Raw genomic sequence first — 25,704 nt, forward strand, 5'->3', positions numbered from 1 at the left:
TAATTATCTCTACCAGTCCCTGCCTCACCTCCACTACCATGATTTTATGTTATTTTTACTTAGTAATTTCCACTTTGATTACAGGCTTTCTTCAAAGTTTACAGATTCCTGACTGGGAGTTTAAAGTATCTTCATTTGGTTTTTTGCATCTTGTGAAGAGCTAAATTTTTATTTGTACAGAGCAGGCAGCAATTAACCAGAAGACTCTGAAAGCCAGAATGTAGAGCCTTTACTCTGGTGCTCTTATCCCCTCTACCTTGGCTATTTCTGCATGTTTAATGATTATTTGAACCTCCATGTTTTTTGCCTGAGGGGTAAGCACTTGGCTATCCAGAGTTGTGCTTTGGGATATGGAAGTGATGCTTTTGACTCTAACCTTTATTCTGTGATTCACTATTCCTTCCTCTGTCAACTGAATCCTGAGCCCCTCCCCGCAAGCCCTGCAGGGCTGTCTGTGCAGGAATAGTCTGCTTTGTACAAACATGAGCCTGCAGCTTCTTTCATCCTGCACCTTCATAGGCCATTCTGTACTTTTTATATCTTTCATATGCTTGTTTAAACTTCTTGTTAATGGAGGTCTCTCTTCTGTCTACTTGTTATTTTTCATGTAATCATTTTAGTTTTGTTACTATTATTTTAATGAAGTCTCAGGAAAGAGTAGAGATAAGTATTTCTGTTACATGTATCCTTTCAAACAGAAGTCAATCAGCCTTTTTCTCCTGGTAGTTTTCCCCAAATCATGAGATTGAGTTATGGCAACTAAATGGCATATGTATGTCCCATCAATCTATTGAGTAGATTACTATGGTTACGTTAGGTAGATAGAATAGGGAAAAGGAGTCTAAAATGGCGGTGGCTAAAAGACAAGGAAGGTCCGAGGACCAGAGTGAAGACTTCAGGCAGAACAAACAGCACTCCTGGCTAAGCCCAATTTGCATAGAGCAGGCCCAGGTGGAGGAAAAAAACATATAAAAGGAGGAGCCAAAGCGCTTTCTCACGGACTCTATCTCCCGCGTGCATGCGTGTACATGCTCTCTCTCTCTCTTTCTCTCTCCTGCTATCTTCTAAATAAAATAGAGCTGTAACACTGATTTGCCTAAGAGCTGTAGCACGGTTTGTCCAAGACCCAAGAGCTGTGACGTGCCAAGGGCTTTAATGTCTGTCTCTCCAAATCTTTGCTGTGACGAGACAAAGAACCAAGGAACATACACTCGTGTGACAGTTAATTTCAATTCTTTTTTTAAAAAAAATTTTATTTCTCACTGAGATACAAATGTCTTCAAAGATGTAACATCAGTTCAGAAGAGGATTTTTCCATGTTTATCTTTAAGGTGAGGCTAGTGGAAAAGAACCCACCTGCCAATGCTGGAGACGTAAGAGACTCAGATTCGATCCCTGGGTCAGGAAGATCCCCTGGAGGAGGGCATGACAACCCACTCTAGTATTTTTCTTGGAGAATCCCATGGACAGAGGAGCCTGGTGAGCTACAGTCCATGGGGTCACAAAGAGTTGGATACTGAAGCGATGTAGCACTAGCTTTATAGAACGTATTTGGGATATAAATCCCTGATTTTGCTGAAATCTTAGAGTTTCCTCCCCCCGCCCCATTTTTGTTGCCATTGACTTCAGGTCTGTGTTCCGATTTTTGTGCCAGATTCTTTCCATTCAGCTTCCTCCACCCATTTGAATGAGCTATGCAGTATCTCACTGGAAAAAAAAAAAAAAAAAAAAACGAGTTAAAAATAGAAACTGAGGCAGAGTGATATTTGACCAGTCAAAAACAAATGGCACAAAGCTTTTCAACTAAAATCTATGATTTTCTAATAGTATCTCAGGGAAGAAGTAATTGCTAACAAGAATTTATCTTTTTTTTCAATGATAATAAAAAACTAAAGCAGCAAATTAAAAAGGAATGAGAGGTCACAATAAGCAGACAAATGACATCAATCTGACAAACAGAAAGAGGACAAAAACAAAGATGCAAAATACACAGTAGTTCATGCCACTTAACATAAGTGAGAATTTCCTTAAGATCCATCCACCGTGAGGCACAGGTTCATTTTTATGCTACACCTAAGAACTATTATTGATAATCATAATGATGGTCTTTTGTTAAACTGAAGTTGTTATATAAAATATAAATTATATTCAGAAGGCTATATAGAAAGAAGGAAAGTTTATTAATACCACTTAAGTACATTGTAGTCAAAACAGCTATTGTAGAAAGCGTTGATACTCATTGTGTTTTTCTTAAGTATGCAGGCCCTGGAGTCAGATAGAGAACTGCACTTGCTTCTCAGTTTTGCCACCTAATCACTATGTAGTTTTGGGCAATTTTATTACATCTTAGGGCCCTCTGTTTTCCATTTTGTACCAAATAATTGTGCTCATCTAGTTGATGTAAATAATTATAGGAATGAAAAAGTTTTCCCTTCTTCCCTTTTAGGTTCTTTGGCTAGTCTAATTAAAAAAAAGGATATTACAAATTAACAGGAGAAAAACAAACAAATTTCAGTGTATGTATACATGGGAGAGAACCAAGAAAACAGAGCCTTTGAAAGGACTGACACCATCATCTTAAGCACTATCTTCAGCTTTTTTAAGAAAAGAGATGTTAGGGGTGGGGAGTCAGTTACAGGAGGTTACCAGAAAAGGCACTGTAAACATGGATAAGGTTGTTATGCAGATTTAAGCTGTTGTTTTCTCAATTGATAAGAATCTACACATTTAGCATCATTCTCTTCTTCCTGGTACAAATGAAGATTTCTCTTACAGATTGTCTTATAGATTTATTTTTCTTATGAACATCTTTCTTACCAAAGAGTAACTTCTACTTGGTTTTCAGTTGTATATCCTGTGTTTTCAGCTTCTTAAAAAATCAGCCTGAAATAATCCTTATGTAAACGAGATGTATTTCAGGGTGGCAAATACTACTACCTTACATAATCCTTACAAAGTGTCTATTACATCTCTAAGAACATTAATTTAAATACTAATTATCCTTGTAAATTTATTTTCTAAGGTTATTACAGAATCTTTGGAAATTCAATTTTAGTAACAGGATAATATTTCATTAAGTGACTATATTATATTTTGCTTAATAATTTTTAAAGTGGTTATATCTAAGTGGATATTTAGGTGGCTATATATTTTTTTAATTCTTGAGAGTGATAGAATGATAGTAAATATTGTCTGTCTTCAATTTGAATACTATTCGTATATTATTTTACAAAATGAAATGCGACAATCTTATAGTATCAATTTGAATGTCAACAAACCAATGGTAAACCAATAGAGCATTACAGATTAAAGGTACCAAAATGTCAGTATAGTATATAAAAAGAAGTATAGTCCCAAAGAACATGTTTTTGGTTTATGTTTTCTAGGTACTGCTGGTTTTTCTTATAATTGGCTATGTACATTTGGTACATTCTTTACTGTTTCATGTATTTTATTTTTCATCTTCTGTATTGTTTGGAGAAATAAAAAGTAAGTTGTATTATTACTACCTGTTTTCATAGAAAAGGTGGATTAAATAAGGCTAGTTTTAAATAGGAAAAAAAAATTCCAATGGCTCTGGGAAAATTAATCATGGGAAGAATCATCATGGAAAACTTTTGTATATTCTTGGTAATTTTTTGCAGTCAAAGGATTTATCCTTATTAAAATGACATACTACTTGGGATTGTTACAGAGGCAGGCTGTTAGTAATCTTTCATGCTTATAGTAACTAGAAGGTTTCCCAGGTGGCACTAGTGGTAAAGAACCCATCTGCCAATGCAGGAGACACAAGAGATAGGAGTTCAGTCCCTGGGTTGGGAAGATCCCCTGGAGGAAGGCATGGCAACCCACTCCAGTATTCTTGTCTGAAGCATCCCATGGACAGAGGAGCCTGGTGGGCTATAGTCCATGGAGTTGCAAAGAGTCAGACCCAACTGAAGTGACTTGGCACGCACGGTAAATGGAGTTTAAGATTCTTGAGGACAGATTTTGATGGGAGAGAATCATATGGACTTCAGACATCTGGTGGAAGGATGACCGCTGGGTGGTAAAATGGTGAGGACGGGAAACTTGAGATAAGTCTACCTGACAAAGCCACAGTAAGGTGAGAGTGGTGTTACTTTACAAGATTGATATAATAAAATATTGATTCAGTTATTCAACAAATACTTCCTCAGTGCCTATATATTGCTATGCATTGTTCTCAGTGTGGGAGACAGAGTCACAGCTAAAACCTACAAGTTCTTTGCCTTTCAGAAGCTTGTGTCCCAGTGGGGAGAGGCAGTCAAGGAAAGATACAAGGAAATAAGAAAATACTGGGTAGTGATAAGTACTATTTAGAAAATAAACAGAATGATAAAATTGAGAGAAATCATGGGGCCAGTTTATGTTGAGTGGTCTCTTTGAGGAGGTGACTTTTAACCTGAGAACTGGGTAAGAAAAAAGTTGAGTAAAGTTCTAGCAAAGAATATTCCAGACAAAAAAGGAAAAATTAGTATAGGTCCTCAGGTAGGAATGAGTTTGAAGTGTTCAAAGAATAATGAGAAACTCAGTGTGACTAGAACAATGACTTAGAAATAGAAGTGAGGGCCAGAAGAGATAAGACCCACGGCCCGGAAAGGCATTTGAGCTTTTAAGTGTCTGCAATAACAATCCATTGAAGCAGTTAAAAGAGTAGAAGGATCTAGATTTAAGAATCTGGAATTTACAGAGCATGTAAGACCAGAGGTATAAATTTGGTAGTATACAGGGCATGTTCTCCAAGGAGACAAATCATATCAATATATTATTAAAAATCAATGAATCAATCAAAAACATTATTGAAAAGATATTTTGATCTGTCAAGAATTTGAATCTCCCTTTTCTATTCGTAGCATGCTTTACAATACACCGCCAGTAGGGGGAGGGTTTGGGTTGTATTCATCTTATGTATCATCACAGTCTGTATCTGTAGGTCTGAGAATGTGCTTGAAACCACACTCCAGCTGCTGCTGCTGCTGCTGCTAAGTCGCCTCAGTCGTGTCCGACTCTGTGCGACCTCATAGACGGCAGTCCACCAGGCTCCTCCATCCCTGGCATTCTCCAGGCACACTCCAGATGAGACACCCCTAATGAACCACACTCCTTAACGAACACAGGTAATTGGCAAATGTGTAACTTTTGCTGTCATTGTGTATACTTCAAATTTAAGACTTAACCTTCCACATTAAATTATGCCTTTATTCGTCCCTTCGCTCAGGCGTGTCCGACTCTGTGACCGCATGGACAGTAGCCTACCAGGCTTCGCCGTCCATGGGATTTTCCAGGCAAGAATACTGGAGTGGGCTGCCATTTCCTTCTCCAGGGGATCTTCCCAACCCAGGGATTGAACCCGGGTCTCCTGCATTGCAGACAGACACTTTACCGTCTGAGCCACCAGGGAAGCCCAATCGTGCCTTTGGTTGCAGCAATTGTTATTTTAAAAATAAATGGAAAAATATTGTTTATATATAGTTTCATGAATTAGTCATTTCAAATGAGGTTATAGTAATAATCATGTCTTTGAATGTTTCAATTCATTCCCTGATTCACAGTCTGTTCCCACCTCCCACTGTCACCAATTGAATGGCTTATCTGATTTGGGGTTTTCTTTTTTCCTGAGTATTAATAAGTATGAACATGCTTTAAATAGGTTTCTCCTTCTGAGAAGTTATTGTCTACATCTTCATATGACATCGGGTTGGTTGTCTACATCTATAGATATTCCTTATATCCTAGATTCTGTACATACAAGATATTGATTACTTCTCCCTATTTGGCATCACTCAAATTAAAAGAAATCTTTAATGCTTTAATGCTGTTAAATTCATAACTTTTTTAACCTAATAGCTTGAGTTTGGAATCTTATTTAAGAAGTCCTCATCTACCTAAACTCACAAAAATATAATCGTATTTTCTAGCTTTCTATTGTTCTATTTTCTATTTAGGTCTTTAAACCTTTATACCTAATGTAGACTTGATAATACAGTATTAATTTTCATCATATAATGATCCGTATTTCCTGACATCATCTACTACATGATCTATCCTTTCCTTACAGATAAGTTTTATTTTCAGCTCTCTCAGGTGGAAGTTTTGTTCCACTGTTTTTTTTCATGAATGCTTACTTTTTATTGCTATGGTCTTTTGTTATGTGTTAAATTGTGGTAGGTAGAGGTTTCCCTTTTTTCTTTTCAAACTTGATATTTCAATTGAAGGATACACAAACATATAAATGTATCATGAAATAAGTTTAAATTCTTTAAAAAATACAGCTTGAATTTTAGTCCTACATGGAATTTATAGACTAATTACTTTTGGAAGTACTGGTATCTTTATGGTGTAATTTGCTCAACCTACAAATATGTTATCCCTTTATTTAAGTCTTTCTGAATGTTATTTAAGAAAGTTTAAAAATTTTCCCTTAGTAGGTTTTGTGGATCTTTTCTAAGTTAATCCTTTGGTACTTTTCATTTGTTTACTATAATAAATAGTAACATATTTTAAATGAAATTTTCTAGCTTGTTATTAGTGGCTTAGGAACAGTTATTGATTTTGTGAGTTAACCTGTAGCTGGAAACCTTGCTAAACTGTTTATTTATTCAAAGTTTTCTGTTGATCTAATGATTTTTCACATAGATCATCATCTTGCTTGCCTGTAATGACATTTTTGCTTTAAAAGGCTTCTGAATTTAAAAACATCTAAAATTTCTCTACACTATCTGATGCAGTGTTTGGCCTTTAAGCATATTATCAACTTAAGGAGAAGTTTCATTATTTCCGTTTTCTGTGATTTTATCATATATAAGTTGTTGAACTTGAGTAATTCTTTTTGTACTTGCTGAGATAGTGACATGAACTTTCCAAAGTAGTTCATGAATACAATAAATTCTATTGACAGATTTCCAAATGCTAAACCATTTGGGGAATTTTGTCTGCTTTTTAGATGTAACGACTATACTTTTATTTTTCTGAATCATCTTTGGCAGGGGAATTATTTGACTTTAGTTGAGTTCCTTTCAAAGTTACTGGATTATTCAATTTTTAAATTTCTTATAATGTATATAAATTCATTTCTATTTTTAAAACATTTTACTTCATTGTGGTAAGAACATTTAACATGACATCTATCTACCCTTTTAACAAAAATTATAAGCATACAATATAATACTAGTGATTATTAGTACAATGTCGTAGAGCACATCTCTAGAACTAATTCATGTTGCTTAACTTAGACCAATTAACTAGTGCTTCCCACTTCTCTCTCCCCAGCCCCTGGCAACAACCATTTCACTCTGATTCTATGAATTTGACTATTTTAGATCACTCACATAAGTGGATTTATCTTTTGTGACTGGCTTATGTCCCTTAGAATAATGCCCATGATGTTCATCCACATTGTCATATATTGCAGAATTTTTCTTTTTAAGGCTGAATAGTATTCCACTATATATAACACATTTTCATTATCTATTGATCTGAAGATGAATATCTAGGTTGTTTCTGCACCTTGGCTAATGTGCATCATGCTACAATTAATATCAGTTCAGTTCAGTTCAGTCGCTCAGTTGTGTCCAACTCTTTGCGACCCCATGAATTGCAGCACGCCAGGCCTCCCTGTCCATCACCATCTCCCGGAGTTCACTCAAACTCACGTCCATCGAGTCGGTGATGCCATCCAGCCATCTCATCCTCTGTTGTCCCCTTCTCCTCCTGCCCCCAATTCCTCCCAGCATCAGAGTCTTTTCCAATGAGTCAACTCTGCACATGAGGTGGCCAAAGTACTAGAGTTTCAGCTTCAGTATCAGTCCCTCCAAAGAACACCCAGGACTGATCTCCTTTAGAATGGACTAGTTGAATCTCCTTGCAGTCCAAGGGACTCTCAAGAGTCTTCTCCAATTCCACAGTTCAAAAGCATCAATTCTTCGGCCCTCAGCTTTCTTCACAACTCTCTTTCTTCCAACTCTCACATCCATACATGACCACTGGAAAAATCATAGCCTTGACTAGACGGACCTTTGTTGGCAAAGTAATGTCTCTGCTTTTCAGTATGCTATCTAGGTTGGTCATAACTTTTCTTCCAAGGAGTAAGCGTCTTTTAATTTCATGGCTGCAATCACCATCTGCAGTGATTTTGGAGCCCTCAAAAATAAAGTCTGACACTGTTTCCCCATCTATTTCCCACGAAGTGATGGGACTGGGTGCCATGCTCTTCGTTTTCTGAATGTTGAGCTTTAAGCCAACTTCTCACTCTCCTCTTTCACCTTCATCAAGAGGCTTTTAAGTTCCTCTTCACTTTCTGCCATAAGGGTCGTGTCATCTGCATATCTGAGGTTATTGATATTTCAGTGCTAATATCACTTTGTGATCCTGGTTTCCATTGTTTTAGATAAAAACCCAGAAGTGAGATTGGATCATATATGGTTCTATTTTACATTTTTGGAGAAACCTCTTTACTGTTTTCCAGAACAGTTGCATCATTTTGCATTCCTATTAATAGCACGTAAGGGCTGCAGCTTCATCATATTTTTTACCAACACGTGTTGTCTTTTGTTTTTTGAAAATAGCCATCCTGACAGATGTCAGGTGATATTTCATTGTGGCACTTATTTGCATTTCCCTGATAATTTGTGACACTATTTTTTCATATACCTGTTGGGCATTTGTATCTTCTTTGGAGAAATATCTATTCAAATTCTCAGCCTATTTGTCCATTGGGTTACTAGGGGTTTTTGTTACTGTTGTTGTGTGGGTGTTTGTGAGTTTCTATGTGTTGTAGGAGCTCTTTAAACACTTTGGAGATTAACTTTGTTGGATATATTGTCTGCACAAAATTTTTTCCAGGGTTATCTTTTATTACTAGCACTGATTAATTTAAAAACACATTTGGAAACACATCCCAAATAAAGTGAAAACTAATTTTAGAAGCTCAGTAGGTTAGATGATATGACAATAAATGGAAGAAATAAGGTGCAGAAGCTCAGGATAGTTTCCTATACAAGCACTTTGGCTCTGAGGCAAGAACTTTAAGATTGAGATGGATGACAAACCCTGACACTGAGCAAATGTCAATGCTTATCCTGTTGATAAGCAATGCTTATTCCAGTTGAGCTATTTCAAATCCTGAAAGATGATGCTGTTAAAGTGCTGCACTCAATATGCCAGCAAATTTGGAAAACTCAGCAGTGGCCACAGGACTGGAAAAGGTCAGTATTCATTCCAATCCCAAAGAAAGGCAATGCCAAAGGATGCTCAAACTACTGCACAGTTGCACTCATCTCACACACTAGTAAAGTAATGCTCAAAATTCTCCAAGCCAGGCTTCAGCAATATGTGAACCATGAACTTCTAGATGTTCAACCTGATTTTAGAAAAGTCAGAGGAACCAGAGATCAAATTGCCAACATCTGCTGGATCATCAAAAAAGCAAGAGAGTTCCAGAAAAACATCTATTTCTGCTTTATTGACTATGCCAAAGTCTTTGACTGTGTGGATCACAATAAACTGTGGGAAATTCTGAAAGAGATGGGAATACCAGACCACTTGACCTTCCTCTTGAGAAACCTGTATGCAGGTCAGGAAGCAACAGTTAGAACTGGACATGGAACAACAGACTGGTTACAAATAGGAAAAGGAGTACATCAAGGCTGTATATTGTCACCCTGGTTATTTAACTTCTATGCAGAGTACATCATGAGAAACGCTGGGCTGGAAGAAGCAGAAGCTGGAATCAAGATTGCCGGGAGAAATATCAATAACCTCAGATATGCAGATGACACCACCCTTATGGCAGAAAGTGAAGAGGAACTCAAAAGCCTCTTGATGAAGGTGAAAGAGGAGAGTGAGAAGTTGGCTTAAAGCTCAACATTCAGAAAACGAAGAGCATGGCATCCAGTCCCATCACTTCGTGGGAAATAGATGGGGAAACAGTGGAAACAGTGTCAGTCTTTTTTGGGGGGGTCCAAAATCACTGCAGATGGTGACTGCAGCCATGAAATTAAAAGACGCTTACTCCTTGGAAGAAAAGTTATGACCAACCTAGATAGCATACTGAAAAGCAGAGACATTACTTTGCCAACAAAGGTCCGTCTAGTCAAGGCTATGGTTTTTCCAGTGGTCATGTATGGATGTGAGAGTTGGACTGTGAAGAAAGCTGAGTGCCAAAGAATTGATGCTTTTGAACTGTGGTATTGGAGAAGACTCTTGAGAGTCCCTTGGACTGCAAGGAGATTCAACTAGTCCATTCTAAAGGAGATCAGTGACTGATGCTGAAGCTGAAACTCCAGTACTTTGGCCACCTCATGCGAAGAGTTGACTCGTTGGAAAAGACTCTGATGCTGGGAGGGATTGGGGGCAAGAGGAGAAGGGGACGACAGAGGATGAGATGTCTGGATGGCATCACTGACTCGATGGACGTGAGTTTGAGTGAACTCCGGGAGATGGTGATGGACAGGGAGGCCTGGCGTGCTGCGATTCATGGGGTCGCAAAGAGTCGGACACGACTGAGCGACTGAACTGAACTGAACTGATCCTGGAGCTACTTGCTTGTGTATATGAGTAACTGTTTCCTCTTCCACACCTGGAACATACATGGTTTTGGTTTTAAATGTTATGGTTTTAAATGTCGTTAATGACACAGAAAACATTTGCATACTTGTAACAGTTTTATGACTGTTAAAGACTACTGGAAGTATTTGTCACACTCTTTAGGTTGCACTTTCACACTGTCATTGTTTCCATTGTTTTGCAGAAGCGAAGGAAATGGCAACCCACTCTAGTGTTCTTGCCTGGAGAATCCCAGGGACGGGGGAGCCTGGTGGGCTGCCGTCTATGGGGTCGCACAGAGTTGGACACGACTGAAGCGACTTAGCAGCAGCAGTTTCATGTGTCTGCTGTTGCTTTGTGGCCTGTACTTTTGGTGTACATCCTTGAAATCACTGCTAAGGCCAATGTCATGAAGCCTTTCACCTATATTTTTTCTGGGATTTTAACAGTTTCAAGTCTTACATTTAAGTCTTTTGTTGATTTTGAGTTGACTTTTCTATATGGTATAAAGTAAAGATTCAATTTCAGTCTTTTGCATGTGAAGATCCAGTTTTAACATTATCATTTGTTCAAGAGACAATTCTTTCCCTAGTGTGCATTCTTGGCACCCTTGTCAAAAATCAATCAACTGTGTATATATGGATTTATATCTGAGTTCTCTATTTTATTTATTCATATGTCTGTCATTACCACAGTCCCACAGTTTTAATTACTGTAACTTTGGTATTATACTCTAAAATCAGGAAATATTATACCTCCAGGTTCATTCTTCTTTCTCAAGATTGATTTGGCTATTATGGCTTTTTGTGTTTCATATGAACTATAGATTTGTTTTCTTCTGTTTATGTAAGAAATGCTATGGGAATTCTCATAGTTATTACATAAAAAACCTAGTTCTACTCCTTAAGGAGCTAGAAAAGAAGAAAAAACTGAGCCTAAAGTTAGCACAAGGAAGGAAGTTACAAAGACTGAAGAAATAGAAATGTTTTATTAAATAATGAAAAAAAAACAAAACTATATAAGTTGGTTTTTGAAGAGATAAAAATATTGACAAGCCATTAACTAGACTAAGAAAAACAGAAAGAAGACAAATAAATAAAATCAGAAATGAAGCAAGAAACATTATGATTGATGAACAGAAATAAAAAGGATCATAAGAGACTACTGTGAGATATTATATGCCACAAACTAGATAATCTAGACTAAATAAATTCCTAAAAACATACAACCTTATCAAAACTAAGAAGAAACAGAAAGTCTGAACAGATCTATAACTATTATGTAAATTGAATCAGTAACCAAAAACTTTCTAATAAAGAAAAGTTCAGGATAAGATGGCTTCACTACTTCCCTGGAGGCTCAGATGGTAAAGAATCTGCCTGCAATGCGAAAGACCCAGGTTTAGTCCCTGGGTCAGGAAGATCCCCTGGAGAAGGGACCAGCTACCCACCCGAGTACATTCCCTGGGGCTTCCCAGGTGCTAGTGGTAAAGAACTCACCTGCCAATGCAGGAGATGAAAGAGATGTCAGTTTGATCCCTGGGTTGGGAAGATTCCCAGGAGGAGGGCATAGCAACCCATTCCAGCATTCATGCCTGGAGAATCTCATGGACCTAGGAGCCTGGCGGGCCATGGTCTATAGGGTTGCAAAGAGTTGAACACGACTGAAATGACTTCAGTCTATCAAACATTTAAATTCTACCAAACAGGCACCAAGTTCTACCAGACATTTAAACAAGAATCAATGCCGATGTTTCTTATACTCTTTTAAGAAATTAAAAAGGAGGGAACAGTTCCAGTCTCATTTTATTAGACCAGATTTACCTGATACCAAAGGTAAAGACAACACAAGAACAGAAATGTATTATATAACAAATATATTAGGTTGGTGCAACCTAATTATGGTTTTGGACTGTGAATTTTAAATCATTATAACTAGGCTCAAACACATCTTTATTAATCAAAGTAGGAGCCATTGAAATCAACACATTTTAGCCAATATTCCCATAATGTAAAAATCCATGCTTCAGGATTAAATGAACTCTTGGAAACTATTTTCTGCCTCCTGCTGGTAGGTGGAAGTGTTTTCCCTGCAAAAAGTTGTCAAGATGCTTGAAGAAATGATAGTTGGCGAGAGATGAGGTGAACATGGCAGATAAGGCAAAACTTCATAGCCCAATCCGTTCAACTTTTGAAGCATTGGTTGTGAGACATGTGGTTGAGTGTTGTCATACAGAAGAATTGCACTCTTTCTGTTGACCAATGCCAGCTGCAGACATTGCAGTTTTGGTGCATCTCATTGATTTGCTGATCATACTTCTCAGATGTAAAGTTTCCACTGGAATTCAGAAAGCTGTAGTGGATCAGACAGACAGCAGACTGCCAGTGACCATAACCATTTTTTGGTGCAAGTTTGGTGTTGGAAAGTGCTCTGGAGCTTCTTCTCAGTCCAACCACCGAGCTGGCCATCACCAGTTGTCATATAAAATCCACTGTACATTGCACATCACAATCCAATGGAGAAATGTTTTGTTGTTGTTGCATATAATCACACTTCAAAAATGACAATTTTTAAAAAATTTTCAGTGGGCTCATGAGGCACCCACTTATTGAACTTTCCAATTTGCTTCAAATGCCAAATGACCATAGAATGGTTGATGTTGAATTGTGCAGCAACTTCTCATGTAGTTGTAAGAGGATCAGCTTCGATGACCACTCTCAATTTGTTGTTGTCAATTTCCAATGGCCAGCCACTGCATTCATCATCTTCGAGGTTCTTATCTCCAGCAGTTTCTGGAACAAATGCATTGTTGATGCTGTGAGTTGTCTCTGCTGCTTTACAACCCATTTTGAACTTGAGTATGAAAATCACTTAAATTTGCTGTTTTTCTAAAAAACATCATTTCCCTAGTCTAAAATAAATATACAATACACAGCAAGTAATGTCATTAGCAAAAAAAAAAAAAAAAAGCATAAAGTGAGAAATGTGCATTAAAATGATATATAACATAACCACATTTATTTAAGAATGTATTCCAATATCAAACAGCAAAGTTCAATAATGCAAAACCACAATTACTTTTATACCAACATAAATATATGGAAGGACTTCCCTGGTGGCTCAGATGGTAAAGAATCTGCCTGCAATGTGGTAGACCAGGGTTCGATTCCTGGGTCGGGAAGATCCCCTGGAGAAGGGAATGGCAACTCAATCCAGTATTTTGCCTGGAGAATCATATGGACATAGGAGCCTGGTGGGCTACAGTCCCTGAGGTCACAAAGAGTCAGACATGACTGAACAGCTGAGTAGTAACAGCAGAAATATATGGAAAAGGCCTTAACAAAATACCGGAAAATTGAATTCAATGGCACATTAAAAGGCTCACACAGGCTTGAACTTGGCCAAGATAGTAGAGGAGAAAGGCCCTGAGCTCACCTCCTCAGATAAGCACACCAAAATTATAATTTTCAGAGCAACTATCAATGACGAAAACCCAAAGACTAGCAGAGAAGATCTTCTACAGCTAAAGATATAAAAATGGAACCACATTCCATTGGATGGATGGGGAAGTGGAGACTCAGTATAGTCAAGAACCATACCCCAGGTAGATGACCCACAAACAGGAGGAGAGTCACAATTGCAGAGGTTCCCCCCAAGAGTGAGTGGTACAAGTTCCATATCGAACAGTCCACCCTGGGGGTCCTGCACCAGGAAGATGAGCCCTAGAAAATCTGGATTTGAAGGCCAGTGTGATGTGCTTTCAGGAGAGCCTAAAAGCTTTAGGAAGTAGAGACGTCATTACTAAAGGTACACATAAAATTTCACTCAACAGAGAGCTGGGGAAGAAGCAGTAATTTAAAGGAGTGTGGAAATCACTCAAGCTAAACAGAAAAAAAGCATTTTAATAAATAAGGATAGATTAAGAGACTTCTGGGACAACATCAAGTACACTGATGTCAATATAAGGGTCTAGAAGGAGAAGACAGAAAAAGACAGAGAACAAATCTGAAGACATATTGGCTGAAAACTTACCTAAGTTGAGAAAGAAAACAAACATCTAGGTCCAAGAGGAACAGAGTGCCAAATAAAAACACAAATATTGTAACTAAAATGACAAAAATAAAGAGAATATTAAAAGCATCAAGGAGAAAGTAACAAGTTATACACAAGTGAACTCCCAAAAGACTGTCAGCTCACTATTCAGCAAAAACTCTTCAGGCCAGAGGGAGTGGTACTATATATTTAAAGTGATGAAAGGGAACTCCTACAAACAAGAATACTTTATCTGGCAAGGCTTTCATTCAGATTTGATGGAGAAAGCAAAAGTTTTATACATACGCAAAAGCTAAAAGAGTTCACCACCAAAGCAGCTTCACAAGAAATGTAAAAGGAATTTTTCTAAGCAGAAAAAAAAGGAACAAAAACTAGAGGCTCAAAAATTACAAAAGGAGAAATCTCATTCGTAAAGGCAAATATACAGTAAAGGTATTAGATCAACTACTTATAAACTTAGTAGAAAGGCTAAAAGGCAAAGGTACTAAAATCAACTATATTCACAACAAATTGTAAAGGGATACACAAAAGACAAAGATAAATGATATAATGTCAAAACAGTAAACTTGGAGGAGTAAAAATACAAGGCCATTAAAATGCATTTGAACTTAAGAGATCAGCAACCTAAAATAATCGTGTATATATAAATAATCTATATATAGATTCATATGTATATATAAACTTCATGGTAACCAAAAACCAAAATTTATGCTAGATATACTCACAGAATGGAGAAAGGAATCCAAATTTAAAACTAAAGATAGTTAAAAAGAAAGGAATAAAAAAGGACCATGCTGCTGCTGCTGCTGCTAAGTCACTTCAGTCGTGTCCGACTCTGTGTGACCAAGAACCTGAAAACAACTAACAAAATGATAATAAATACATGTGCATGTGTGCATGCTCAGTCACTTCAGTCATGTCTAGCTCTTTGTGACCCTATGGGGTATAGCCTGCCAGGCTCCTCTGTCCATGGGAATTCTCCAGACAAACATACTGGAGTGGGTTGCCATGCCCTCCTCCAGGGGATCTTCCTGACCCATGGATCAAACCTGTGTCTCTCCCATTTCCTGCATTAGCAGGTGGGTTCTTTATCACAAGTACAACCTGGGAATCCCAGTAAGCACATGTCTATGTCTGTGCTAAGTCACTTCAGTCATGTCCAACTCTTTGTGACCCTATGGACTGTAGCCTGCCAGGCTTCTCTGTCCATGAGGTTCTCCAGGCAAGAGTAGTGGAGTGGGTTTCCATGCCCTCCTATCAATAATTACTTTAAATGTAAATGGAGTAAATGCTCCAATCAAAAGGTGAAGAGTGACTGAATAAACAAGAAAACAAGACCCATATATATGCTCCCCATAAGAGACTCACTTCAAATCCAAATCTACACTAGCCTGAGAGTAAGGGGATAGAAATAGTATCCCATGCAAATGGTATTCAAAAGAAAAAAAGCTGGGGAAGCAATACTTATATCAGACAAAATGGATTTTAAAACCAAGATATAATAAGAGACAAAGAAGGACATTACAAAATAATAAAGAGATCAAACAGCAAGAACGTATAACAATTATAAACATACACATTCAACATAGGAATACCTAAATATATAAAACAAATATTAACAAACATAAAGGGAGGAATTGACAATTATACAATAATAATGACATAATAATAGTAAGGGACTTAAACACCTCATTTATATCAATGGACAGATTATCCAGACAAAAACATCAAGGAAACAATTGCCTTAAACAACACATTGGACTTAATAGATCTATATAGAATATTCCATTTAAAGCAGCAGAATACATAGTCTTTTCACATACACATAGAGCATTCTCCAGGATAGATCACATGCTAGGCTACGAAATAAATCTCAGGAAATTTTAGAAGATTGAAAGTTTATCAAGCAACTTTTCCATCCACAAGGCTATGAGACTAGAAATCAACTATAAGAAAAAGCTGCAAAAGCCACAAACATATGGAGGCTGAACAACATGCCACTAGACAACAAATGAATCACAGAAAAAAATTAAAGAAGAAATAAAAAATACCTGGAGACAAAAAACACAATCCAAAAATATATGTGACATAGCAAAATCTGTTCTAAAAGGGAAGTTTACATGATAAAAGTCTACCTCAGGAAGCAAAAAGATCTCAGGTAACAATCTAACTTTACACTTAATGGAACTAGAAAAAGAAGAACAAATAAATGCCAAAGTTAATAGGAGGAAAGAAATCATAAAGATTAGAGCAGAAATAAATGAAATAGAGATTTAAAAAATAACAGAAAAGACCAATGAAACTAAGAGCTGGTTCTTTGAAAAGATAAATCGCTAAACCATTAGACTGATCAAGAAAAACAGGATAGGTTCAAATGAATAAAATCAGAAATGAAAGAGAATTTACAACTGACACTGCATCAGTACAATCTCCTAAGACTGAAACAAGAAGAAATCGAAAATATAAGCAGACCATTTACCAGTCATGAAATTAAATCAGTAATTAAGGAAAATTCCAGCCAAAAAAAGACCAGAACTAGATAGCATCACAGGTGAATTCTAACATTCAGAGAACAGTTAACATATATCTTTTGCAAATTATTTCAAAAAAAATTCAGAGGAATAAATGCTTCTAAATTCACTTATGAAGCTATCATCATTTGGATATCTAAAGCATACAAAAGCATCATAAAAAGGAAATTATAGGTCAATATCACTGATGAACATAGATGCAAATTTCCCCAACAAAATATTAGCAAACTAATTCAACAATACATTAAAATGATCATATAACATGATCAAGTGGGTTTATCCCAGGGAGATAAGGATGGTACAATATCTGAAAATCAATCAAATGTGATACATCATATTAACAGATTGAAGAATAAAGATCAGGTGATCATTTCATAGATGCAGAAAAGCTTTTACAAAATTCAACATTCCTTTATGATAAAAACTCTCAACAAAGTGAGTGAAGAGAGAATATACCTCAAATAATAAAGGTCATATATGAAAAACCCACAGCTAACATCATACTTAATCATAAAAAGCTAAAAACATTTTCTATAAGATGAGGAACAAGACAAGAAAGACCACTCTTGCCACTGGTATTCGACACATTATTGGAAGTCCTAGGCACAGCAACCAAATAAGAAAAGACATAAAAAGAGTTCTGGATTGGAAAAGAAGTAGGAAACTTATCACTGTTTGCAGATGACATGGTACTACATAGAAAATGCTAAAGATGCCATCAACAAACTATTAGAACTCATTAATGAATTCAGTAAAGTTTCAGTATACAAATTTAATATATAGAAATTTGTTCCTTTTCTATACATTAAAATGAATTATTGAAAAGAAAATTAAGGACATAATCCTGTTTACAATTGCATCAGAAAGGATACAATACATAGAAATAAATCTAATTAAGGAGGCCAGATCTAGAGCTAGACATCCTGGAATGTGAAGTCAAGTGGACCTTAGGAAGCATCACTACAAACAAAGCTAGTGGAGGTGATAGAATTTCAGTTTGCTATTTCAAATCCTAAAAGATGATGCTATGAAAGTGCTGCACTCAATGTGCTAGCAAATTTGGAAAACTCAGCAGTGGCCACAGGACTGGAAAAGGTCAGTTTTCATTCCAATCCCAAAGAAAGACAATGCCAAAGAAAGCTCAAACTACCACACAATTGCAGTCATCTCACACGCTAGTAAAGTAATGCTCAAGATTCTCCAAGCCAGGCTTCAACAGTACATGAACTGTGAACTTCCGATGTTCAAGCTGGTTTTAGAAAAGGCAGAGGAACCAGAGATCAAATTGCCAACATCCTCTGGATCATCGAAAAAGCAAGAGAGTTCCAGAAAAGCATCTATTACTGCTTTATTGACTATGCCAAAGTCTTTGACTGTGTGGATCACAATAAACTGTGGGAAATTCTGAAAGAGCTGGGAATACCAGACCACCTGACCTGCTTCTTGAGAAATCTGTATGCAGGTCAGGAAGTAACAGAACTGGACATGGAACAACAGACTGGTTCCAAATAGGAAAAGGAGTACGTCAAGGCTATATACTGTCACCCTGTTTATTTAACTTCTATGCAGAGTACATTATAAGAAATGCTGGGCTGGAGGAAGCAGAAGCTGGAATCAAGATTGCCGGGAGAAATATCAATCATCTCAGATATGCAGATGACATCACCCTTATGGCAGAAAGTGAAGAGGAACTGAAGAGTCTCTTGATGAAAGTGAAGAGGAGAGTGCAAAAGTTGGCTTAAAGCTCAACATTCAAAAAACTAAGATCATGGCATCTGGTCCCATCACTTCATGGCAAATAGATAGGGAAACAGTGGAAACAGTGGCTGATTTTATATTTTTGAGTTCCAAAATCACTACAGATGGTGACTGTAGCCATGAAATTAAAAGACGCTTACTCCTTGGAAGGAAAATTATGACCAAACTAGACAGCATATTAAAAAGTAGAGGTATTACTTTGCTAACAAAGGTCTGTCTAGTCAAAGCTACGGTTTTTCCAATAATCCTATATGGATGTGAGAGTTGGAGTATAAAGAATGCTGAGCGTCGACGAATTGATGCTTTTGAACTGTGGTGTTGGAGAAGACTCTTGAGAGTCCCTTGGACTGCAAGGAGATCCAACCAGTCCATCCTAAAGGAGATCAGTCCTGAGTGTTCATTGGAAGGACTGATGTTGAAGCTGAAACTCCAGTACTTTGGCCACCTGATTCGGAGAGTTGACTCATTTGAAAAGACCCTGATGCTGGGAAAGATTGAGGGCAGGAGGAGAAGGGGACGACAGAGGATGAGATGGCTGGATGGCATCACCAACTCAATGGACATGAGTTTGGGTGAACTCCAGGAGTTGGTGATGGACAGGGAGGCCTGGTGTGCTGCAGTCCATGGGGTTGCAAAGAGTTGGACACAACTGAGCCACTGAACTGAACTGAAGGAGGCAAAATACCTGTACTTGGAAAATGACAAGATAATGATAAAGAAATTGGTAACCACACAAACAAATGGAAAGATATACCATGTTCGTGGATTGGAAGAATTTAAATTGTTAAAATGATCATACTACCCAAGGTGTGCTACAGCTTCAGTACAATCCCTAACAAAATACCAATGGCATTTTCACAGAATTAGAACAAATGTTCCTAAAATTTGTATGAAAACATACAAAAAAACAAATAGCCACATATATCTTAAAAAAGTACAACTTTTTTTAAAGCTGGAAGTATCATACTCTCTTATTTCAAACAGTACTATGAAGCTACAGTCATGAATGCAATATGGTACTAGCACACAAACAGATACATAGATTAATGGAACAGAATCAGAACCCAGAAATGAGCTCACACTTATATGGTCAGTGAATCTACAACATAGGAGGCAAGAATATACAATAGCAAAAAGACAGCATCTTCAATAAATTATGTTGGTAAAAGCTGGACAGCTATATTCAAAAGAATCGTACTGGACTACTTTCTCACACCACATACAAAAATAAGCTCAAAATGGATTAAAGATGTAAATGTACAACTGGACAGCATAAAACTCCTAGAAGAAAATATAGGCAGTAAGCTCTATGACATCAGTCTTAGCAATATTTTTTTGACTCTGTCTCTTCAGGCAAGAGAAACAAAAACAAAAATGAACAAATGGAACTACATCAAACTAAACAGCTTTTGTACAGTGAAGGAAACTAACTAAATGAAAAGGCTATCTACTGTTTGGGAGAAGATTTTTCAAACAATATATCGGATAAGAGGTAAATATCCAAAATACACAAAGAACTCATGTAACTCACCATCAAAAACAACCCAATTAAAACTGAGAATAGGACCAGAATAGACATTTTTTTCCAAAGAAGACATAGAGATGGCCAGCAGGCACATGACATCAGGATCAGCATCGCTAATCATCGGGGAAATGCAACTCACGACCACAGTAAAATATCACCTCACACTTGAGAATGGCTCAATAGAATGGCTATTATGAAAAAAACAACAAAAAAATGTTGGTGAGGATGTAGACAATAGAGAACACTTTTGGAGATGTACAGCCGCTATGGAAAATAGTGTGTAGGCTCCTCTCAAAATATTAAAAATAGAACTACCATATGATCCATAAATTCTGCTCATGGGTATATATCAAAAAAAATGAAAACAGAAATTTGAAAAGATATGTGCCCCTATGTTCATTGCATCATTAATTGCATCATATTTACAATAGCCAAGATATGAAAGCAACCTAAGTTCTCATTAATAGATGAATAGATAAAACAGATTTTGTACTATGTACAAATCTGTACTATTTGTACAGATGCACTCTTGCTAAGTCACTTCAGTCACGTCTGACTCTTTGCAACCCAATGGACCTAGCCTGCCAGGTTCCTCTGGAACCTGGATGAATTCTCCAGGCAAGAATACTGGAGTGGGTTGCCACTTATTACTCAACCATAAAAAGAATTAGATATTTCCATCTGTGACAACATGAGTGAACTTAGATGGTATTATGCTAAATGAAATGTCAGACAGAGAACTATTAATACCACGATTTCATTTATATGTGGAATCTGAAAAGCAAAACAAAGAAACAAACATAAAATAAAAATAGTCATAGATACAGAAGGTTGCCAGAGGGGATAGAGTAGAAGGATGAAAGAAATAGATTAGGGAGATAAGGATGTAGACACTTCCAGTTACACAATAAATGAATCAATCACAGGTATGAAAGGTATAGTGTAGAGAATATAGTCAATAATTATGTAAAATCTTTTTATGGTTTAGATGATAACTAAACTTATTGTGGTGAACATTTTGTAATGTATAGAAATATTGAATCAGTATGTTGCACACTAGGAATTAGCATAGTGTTGTAGTCTATTATACTTCAAAAACAAACAAGCTCATAGTGAAAGAGATCAGATTTGTGGTTGCCACCAGCAAGAAGGTGGGGGAAGAGGGAATTAGATGAAGCTGGTCAAAAGGTACAAATTTTCAGTTATAAGATAAATACTAGGGATGTAACACATACCATGATAAATATGACTCTTTGCAACCCCATGGAATGTAGTCCACCAGACTCCTCTGTCCATGGAATTTCCCAGGCAAGAATATTGGAGTGGGTTGCCATTTTCTTCCTGACCCAGGGATTGAACCTGAGTCTCCTGCATTGAGAAGCCAAATTAATGTGATATTTCACATTAACAGAATAAAGGATAAAAATCACATGATCATCTCAACACACTATAGAAAAAACATTTGACAAAATTCATCATCCTTTCATGATAAAAACTCTTAACTAGGAATAGAAGGAAAGTATCTCAACATAATTAAGGGCATATATGAAAAGCCCATAGCTAACATCACACTCGACAATGAAAAAATGAAATATTTACCTCCAAGATAAGGAACAAAGCAAGGATACCCACGCATGTCTCTTCTATAGTACTGGAAGTCCTAGCCAGAGCAGTTAGGCAAGAAATAAAAAGCATAACAATCAATAAGGAAGAAGTAAAACTGTTCCTTTTGCAGAAATGGCATGATCTTACATATAGAAACCACCGCCACCCCCCCCCCAAAAAAAAAAAAAAACCTATTGGAACAAACAAATTCAATAAAGTTATAGGATATGAAATTAATAGACAAAAATTTGGTGTTTCTACATATAAACAACAAATTATTTTATTTTCCAAAAAGAAAATTAGGAAAAACAATCTCATTTACAATGTGTCCGACTCTGTGCAACCCCATAGATGGCAGCCCACCAGGCTCCCCCTTCCCCAGGATTCTCCAGGCAAGAACACTGGAGTGGGTTGCCATTTCCTTCTCCAAATAGCATCAAAAGGAATAAAATTCTTAGAAATATATCTAATTAAAGAGGTTAAAGAATTGTAGGTTATCATATTAAGTGAATTAAGTCAGAGAAAAACAGATATTATATAAGATCACTTATATGTGGAATCTAAAAAAGTAATATAATACAATATTGTAAAGTTTAAAATAAAATAAAATTTAAAAAAAAAAGAATCTGCCTGCCAATGCAGAGGACATTAAAAAAAAAAAAAGTAATATAAGTTAATTTATTTACAAAACAGAGTTAGACTCACAGACATGGAAAACAAACTTACGGCTACCAAAGGGGATGGCAGGGACAGAGGGAGAGAGATAAACTAGAAGTTTGGGACTAACATATATTCACTACTATATTTAAAATAGATCAACAATAAGGACCTACTGTGTAACTCAGGGAACTGTATTCAGCATCTTGTAATAAGCTATAATGGAGAAGAATCTGAAAAAGTATATATGTATATATATATATATACACACACATGTATGTATGAAAGTTGAAAATGTTACTCAGTTGTGTCCAATTTTTTGTGACCCCCATGGACTATAGCCCTCCAGGATTCTCTGTCCTTGTAATTCTCCAGGCAAGATACTGGAGTGGGTTGCCATTCCCTTCTCTAGGAGATCTTCCCAACCCAGGGATCCAACCCTGGTCTGCAATGCAGGCAGATTCTTTACCGTCTAAGCCACTATGAAAGCTCACACATATGTATGAATGTATGTATGTATGTATACTTTCATGCATTGGAGAAGGAAATGGCAATCCACTCCAGTGTTCTTGCCTGGAGAATCCCAGGGACGGGGGAGCCTGGTGGGCTGCCGTCTATGGGGTCGCACAGAGTCAGACACGACTGAAGTGACTTAGCATAGAATAGCGTAGCATAGCATATATAAATGAATCACTTTGCTGTACACCTGAACTAACACAACATTGTAAATTAACTACACTTCAATTTTTTTTTAAATGTATTGGAGTGTAGTTAATTTATACTGTTGTATTAGTTTCGGCTGTACAGCAAAGTGGATAAGTTATACATATACACATACCCACTCATTTTTAGATTCTCATATAGGTCAGTACTGGAGGAGGGCATGACAACCCACTCCAGTATTCTTGCCTGAAGAATCTTGTGGACAGACGAGCCTGGTGGGCTATAGTCTATGAGGTCACAGAGAGTCAGATACAACTGAAGTGACTTAGCACACACGCATAGTTCATTACAGAACATTGAGTGTAGCTCCGTGTGCTATATGGTAGGTCTTTATTAGTTGAAAGTTAAAGTGAAAACTATAAAACAATTTAATGAAAGAAATTAGAGAAAACACAACAAATGGAACAACATTCCATGTATATGAATTGAAAGGCTTTACATTGTTAAAATGCCAATTTTAAAATTCTTATGACCAATCTGTCATTTTTCAGAATTTTTTCCATCTTGTATTACATTTTTATGTCTATTTCCTAAACATATACATCTTGGCATAATTCTCACCTATCTCTCAAAATCTCATTATCTATCCTCTTAATCCCTTCCATAAAGATGTTAATTATTAAATTAATTATAAACATACAATTTTGAAGAATTTGCTTTTTTTGGCAGTTATAAGTTTTGATGAGTTATCCTTTCTGTTTATCTTTCCCTGTAGCATCTGCCTGGACTAATTTTTTCTTTTTTATAGAATACTTCTTTTGAAAATATTTTAAAGGAGAATCTCAATATAATTTCTGAAATTTCTGTGCTTAACAAAATGTTGTTTTCATCCTGTTATTTTATAATATTTTGCTAATTTAGGTCACAGTTCTTCAGTAGATTATAAGAATTGAGCTCCAGCAAAATATCACCCACAAAATATCATCTATGTATTTGGGAGGAAAAAAGAATAAAGAAAGTTTAAAAATAAAGTGATAGAAAAAGATAAAACTGGCAACGTCAAAGAATAATCTAATAAGGGTGTACGTATGTTTAGGAAAAGTCATGTATAAGAATGTTTATAGCACACTATTAAAAATAACCCTCCCTAAAATGGAAAACAAATGTCTAGTAACAATAGTATAGATAAATAAATGTGGCATTTAAAGAATGGGGTCATATACAGCAGTGAGAATGAGTGAGCCACAATTACATGCAATAACATGGATAAAATTTTCAAATCTACTGTTGAGTAAAAGAACGAAGATACAAATGAGGACATCATCTATGATGCTATTTATATGAAGTTCACAAACAGGTAAGTCTAGCCTATGATGTTGAAAGTAAGAGAGTGGTGGAAAGGTGGCAGTGACAAAAAGGGTAGTCAAAGAGAGGACAGGCTCTGATGAACAGGGCACGGTAAGCTTTTATGTGCTTCTGGCTATGCACGTATATTCACTCTATGATGAATACTGGGTGCTTATGATGCATGCATTTCACCCTGTGAACAACACATTTGATAAAAATTTTAAAGCATTTTAAAAAATAATACCTTCGTAGTAGTTGTTATAAAAGACAAAGTAGAGTTCAGAGTTATTTTTTCTTCCATATTTTGAAAGTTAACTCATTGCCTTCTTGTATCCGGTGCTGCTTTGTGACATTTAAAGTCACTTTGATTCTTTTTCTTGGTGTTTCTACTTGTCATGTTTGAAGCTTTAAGAGTTTTTTTTTTTTTTTAGTTTCCTTAATTTGACCTTTAATTTCGCTATATAAATTACCTTTCTCTTATGTATCTTGTTTGCCACTCCATGAATATTTTAGTCCTTTCAGTGTTTGTTTTTTCTGGAAAAAATCGGTTATTATTTTATTTACTGCCCTGGAATTTGCAGCCTTAAGTATAATAGAAGCTCTGTCCCAATACCTTGTCATAGGTGTGGTGGTCAGGGGTGGTGGTCGGGAAAACAGAAAAGGCTATAGGAATTGAATACTTCATTGATCTGTCTTTTGTTTGTTTTAATGGCCAAGAACTCTGGAGCTTGTTAAAATAAGAAATATCCTCATCATCAATGCAAGTGGAAGAAAATTTCTCACAGCAGAGAAAAAAATAAACACAAACCCAGTCCCATCAATAAGGGAGAGATCATTACAGCATTGATGGTTTAAATACATAATTTGATTCTGGATAAAAATAAATACACATTTGCTTTGCAAATTTTCTATTGCTTAAATTTAGCTTCAAAATATTTGGGTTTTCCGGGATGGTAACTGGGGAAACTGTAACATTTCTCAAAAATCATTTCATACTTGCGT

At 36.5% G+C, this 25,704-nt stretch overlaps 1 protein-coding gene and 2 long non-coding RNA genes across 3 annotated transcripts in view; 1 reads left to right on the plus strand and 2 right to left on the minus strand.

Moving 5' to 3' along the window:
* Positions 1-1,248: 1,248 nt before the first annotated feature.
* Positions 1,249-25,028, minus strand: LOC133232928 (uncharacterized). The gene is made up of 2 exons (XR_009731523.1): positions 24,947-25,028; positions 1,249-1,707 (listed from the first exon to the last, which is right to left on the minus strand). It is a non-coding gene; the product is annotated as an uncharacterized LOC133232928 (long non-coding RNA).
* Positions 3,137-25,704, plus strand: part of CD200 (CD200 molecule) — a 102,654-nt gene continuing 80,086 nt past the window's right edge. Inside the window, exon 1 of the mRNA XM_061392851.1 lies at positions 3,137-5,138. The gene's annotated coding sequence lies outside the window, so the exon portion shown is untranslated. The remainder of the gene's footprint in view (positions 5,139-25,704) is intronic.
* Positions 12,351-21,833, minus strand: LOC133232969 (uncharacterized). Its single transcript, XR_009731555.1, has 2 exons — positions 21,666-21,833; positions 12,351-13,355 (listed from the first exon to the last, which is right to left on the minus strand). It is a non-coding gene; the product is annotated as an uncharacterized LOC133232969 (long non-coding RNA).

Source organism: Bos javanicus, chromosome 1 (genome assembly GCF_032452875.1).
Source record: "Bos javanicus breed banteng chromosome 1, ARS-OSU_banteng_1.0, whole genome shotgun sequence".
NCBI lineage: Eukaryota > Metazoa > Chordata > Mammalia > Artiodactyla > Bovidae > Bos > Bos javanicus.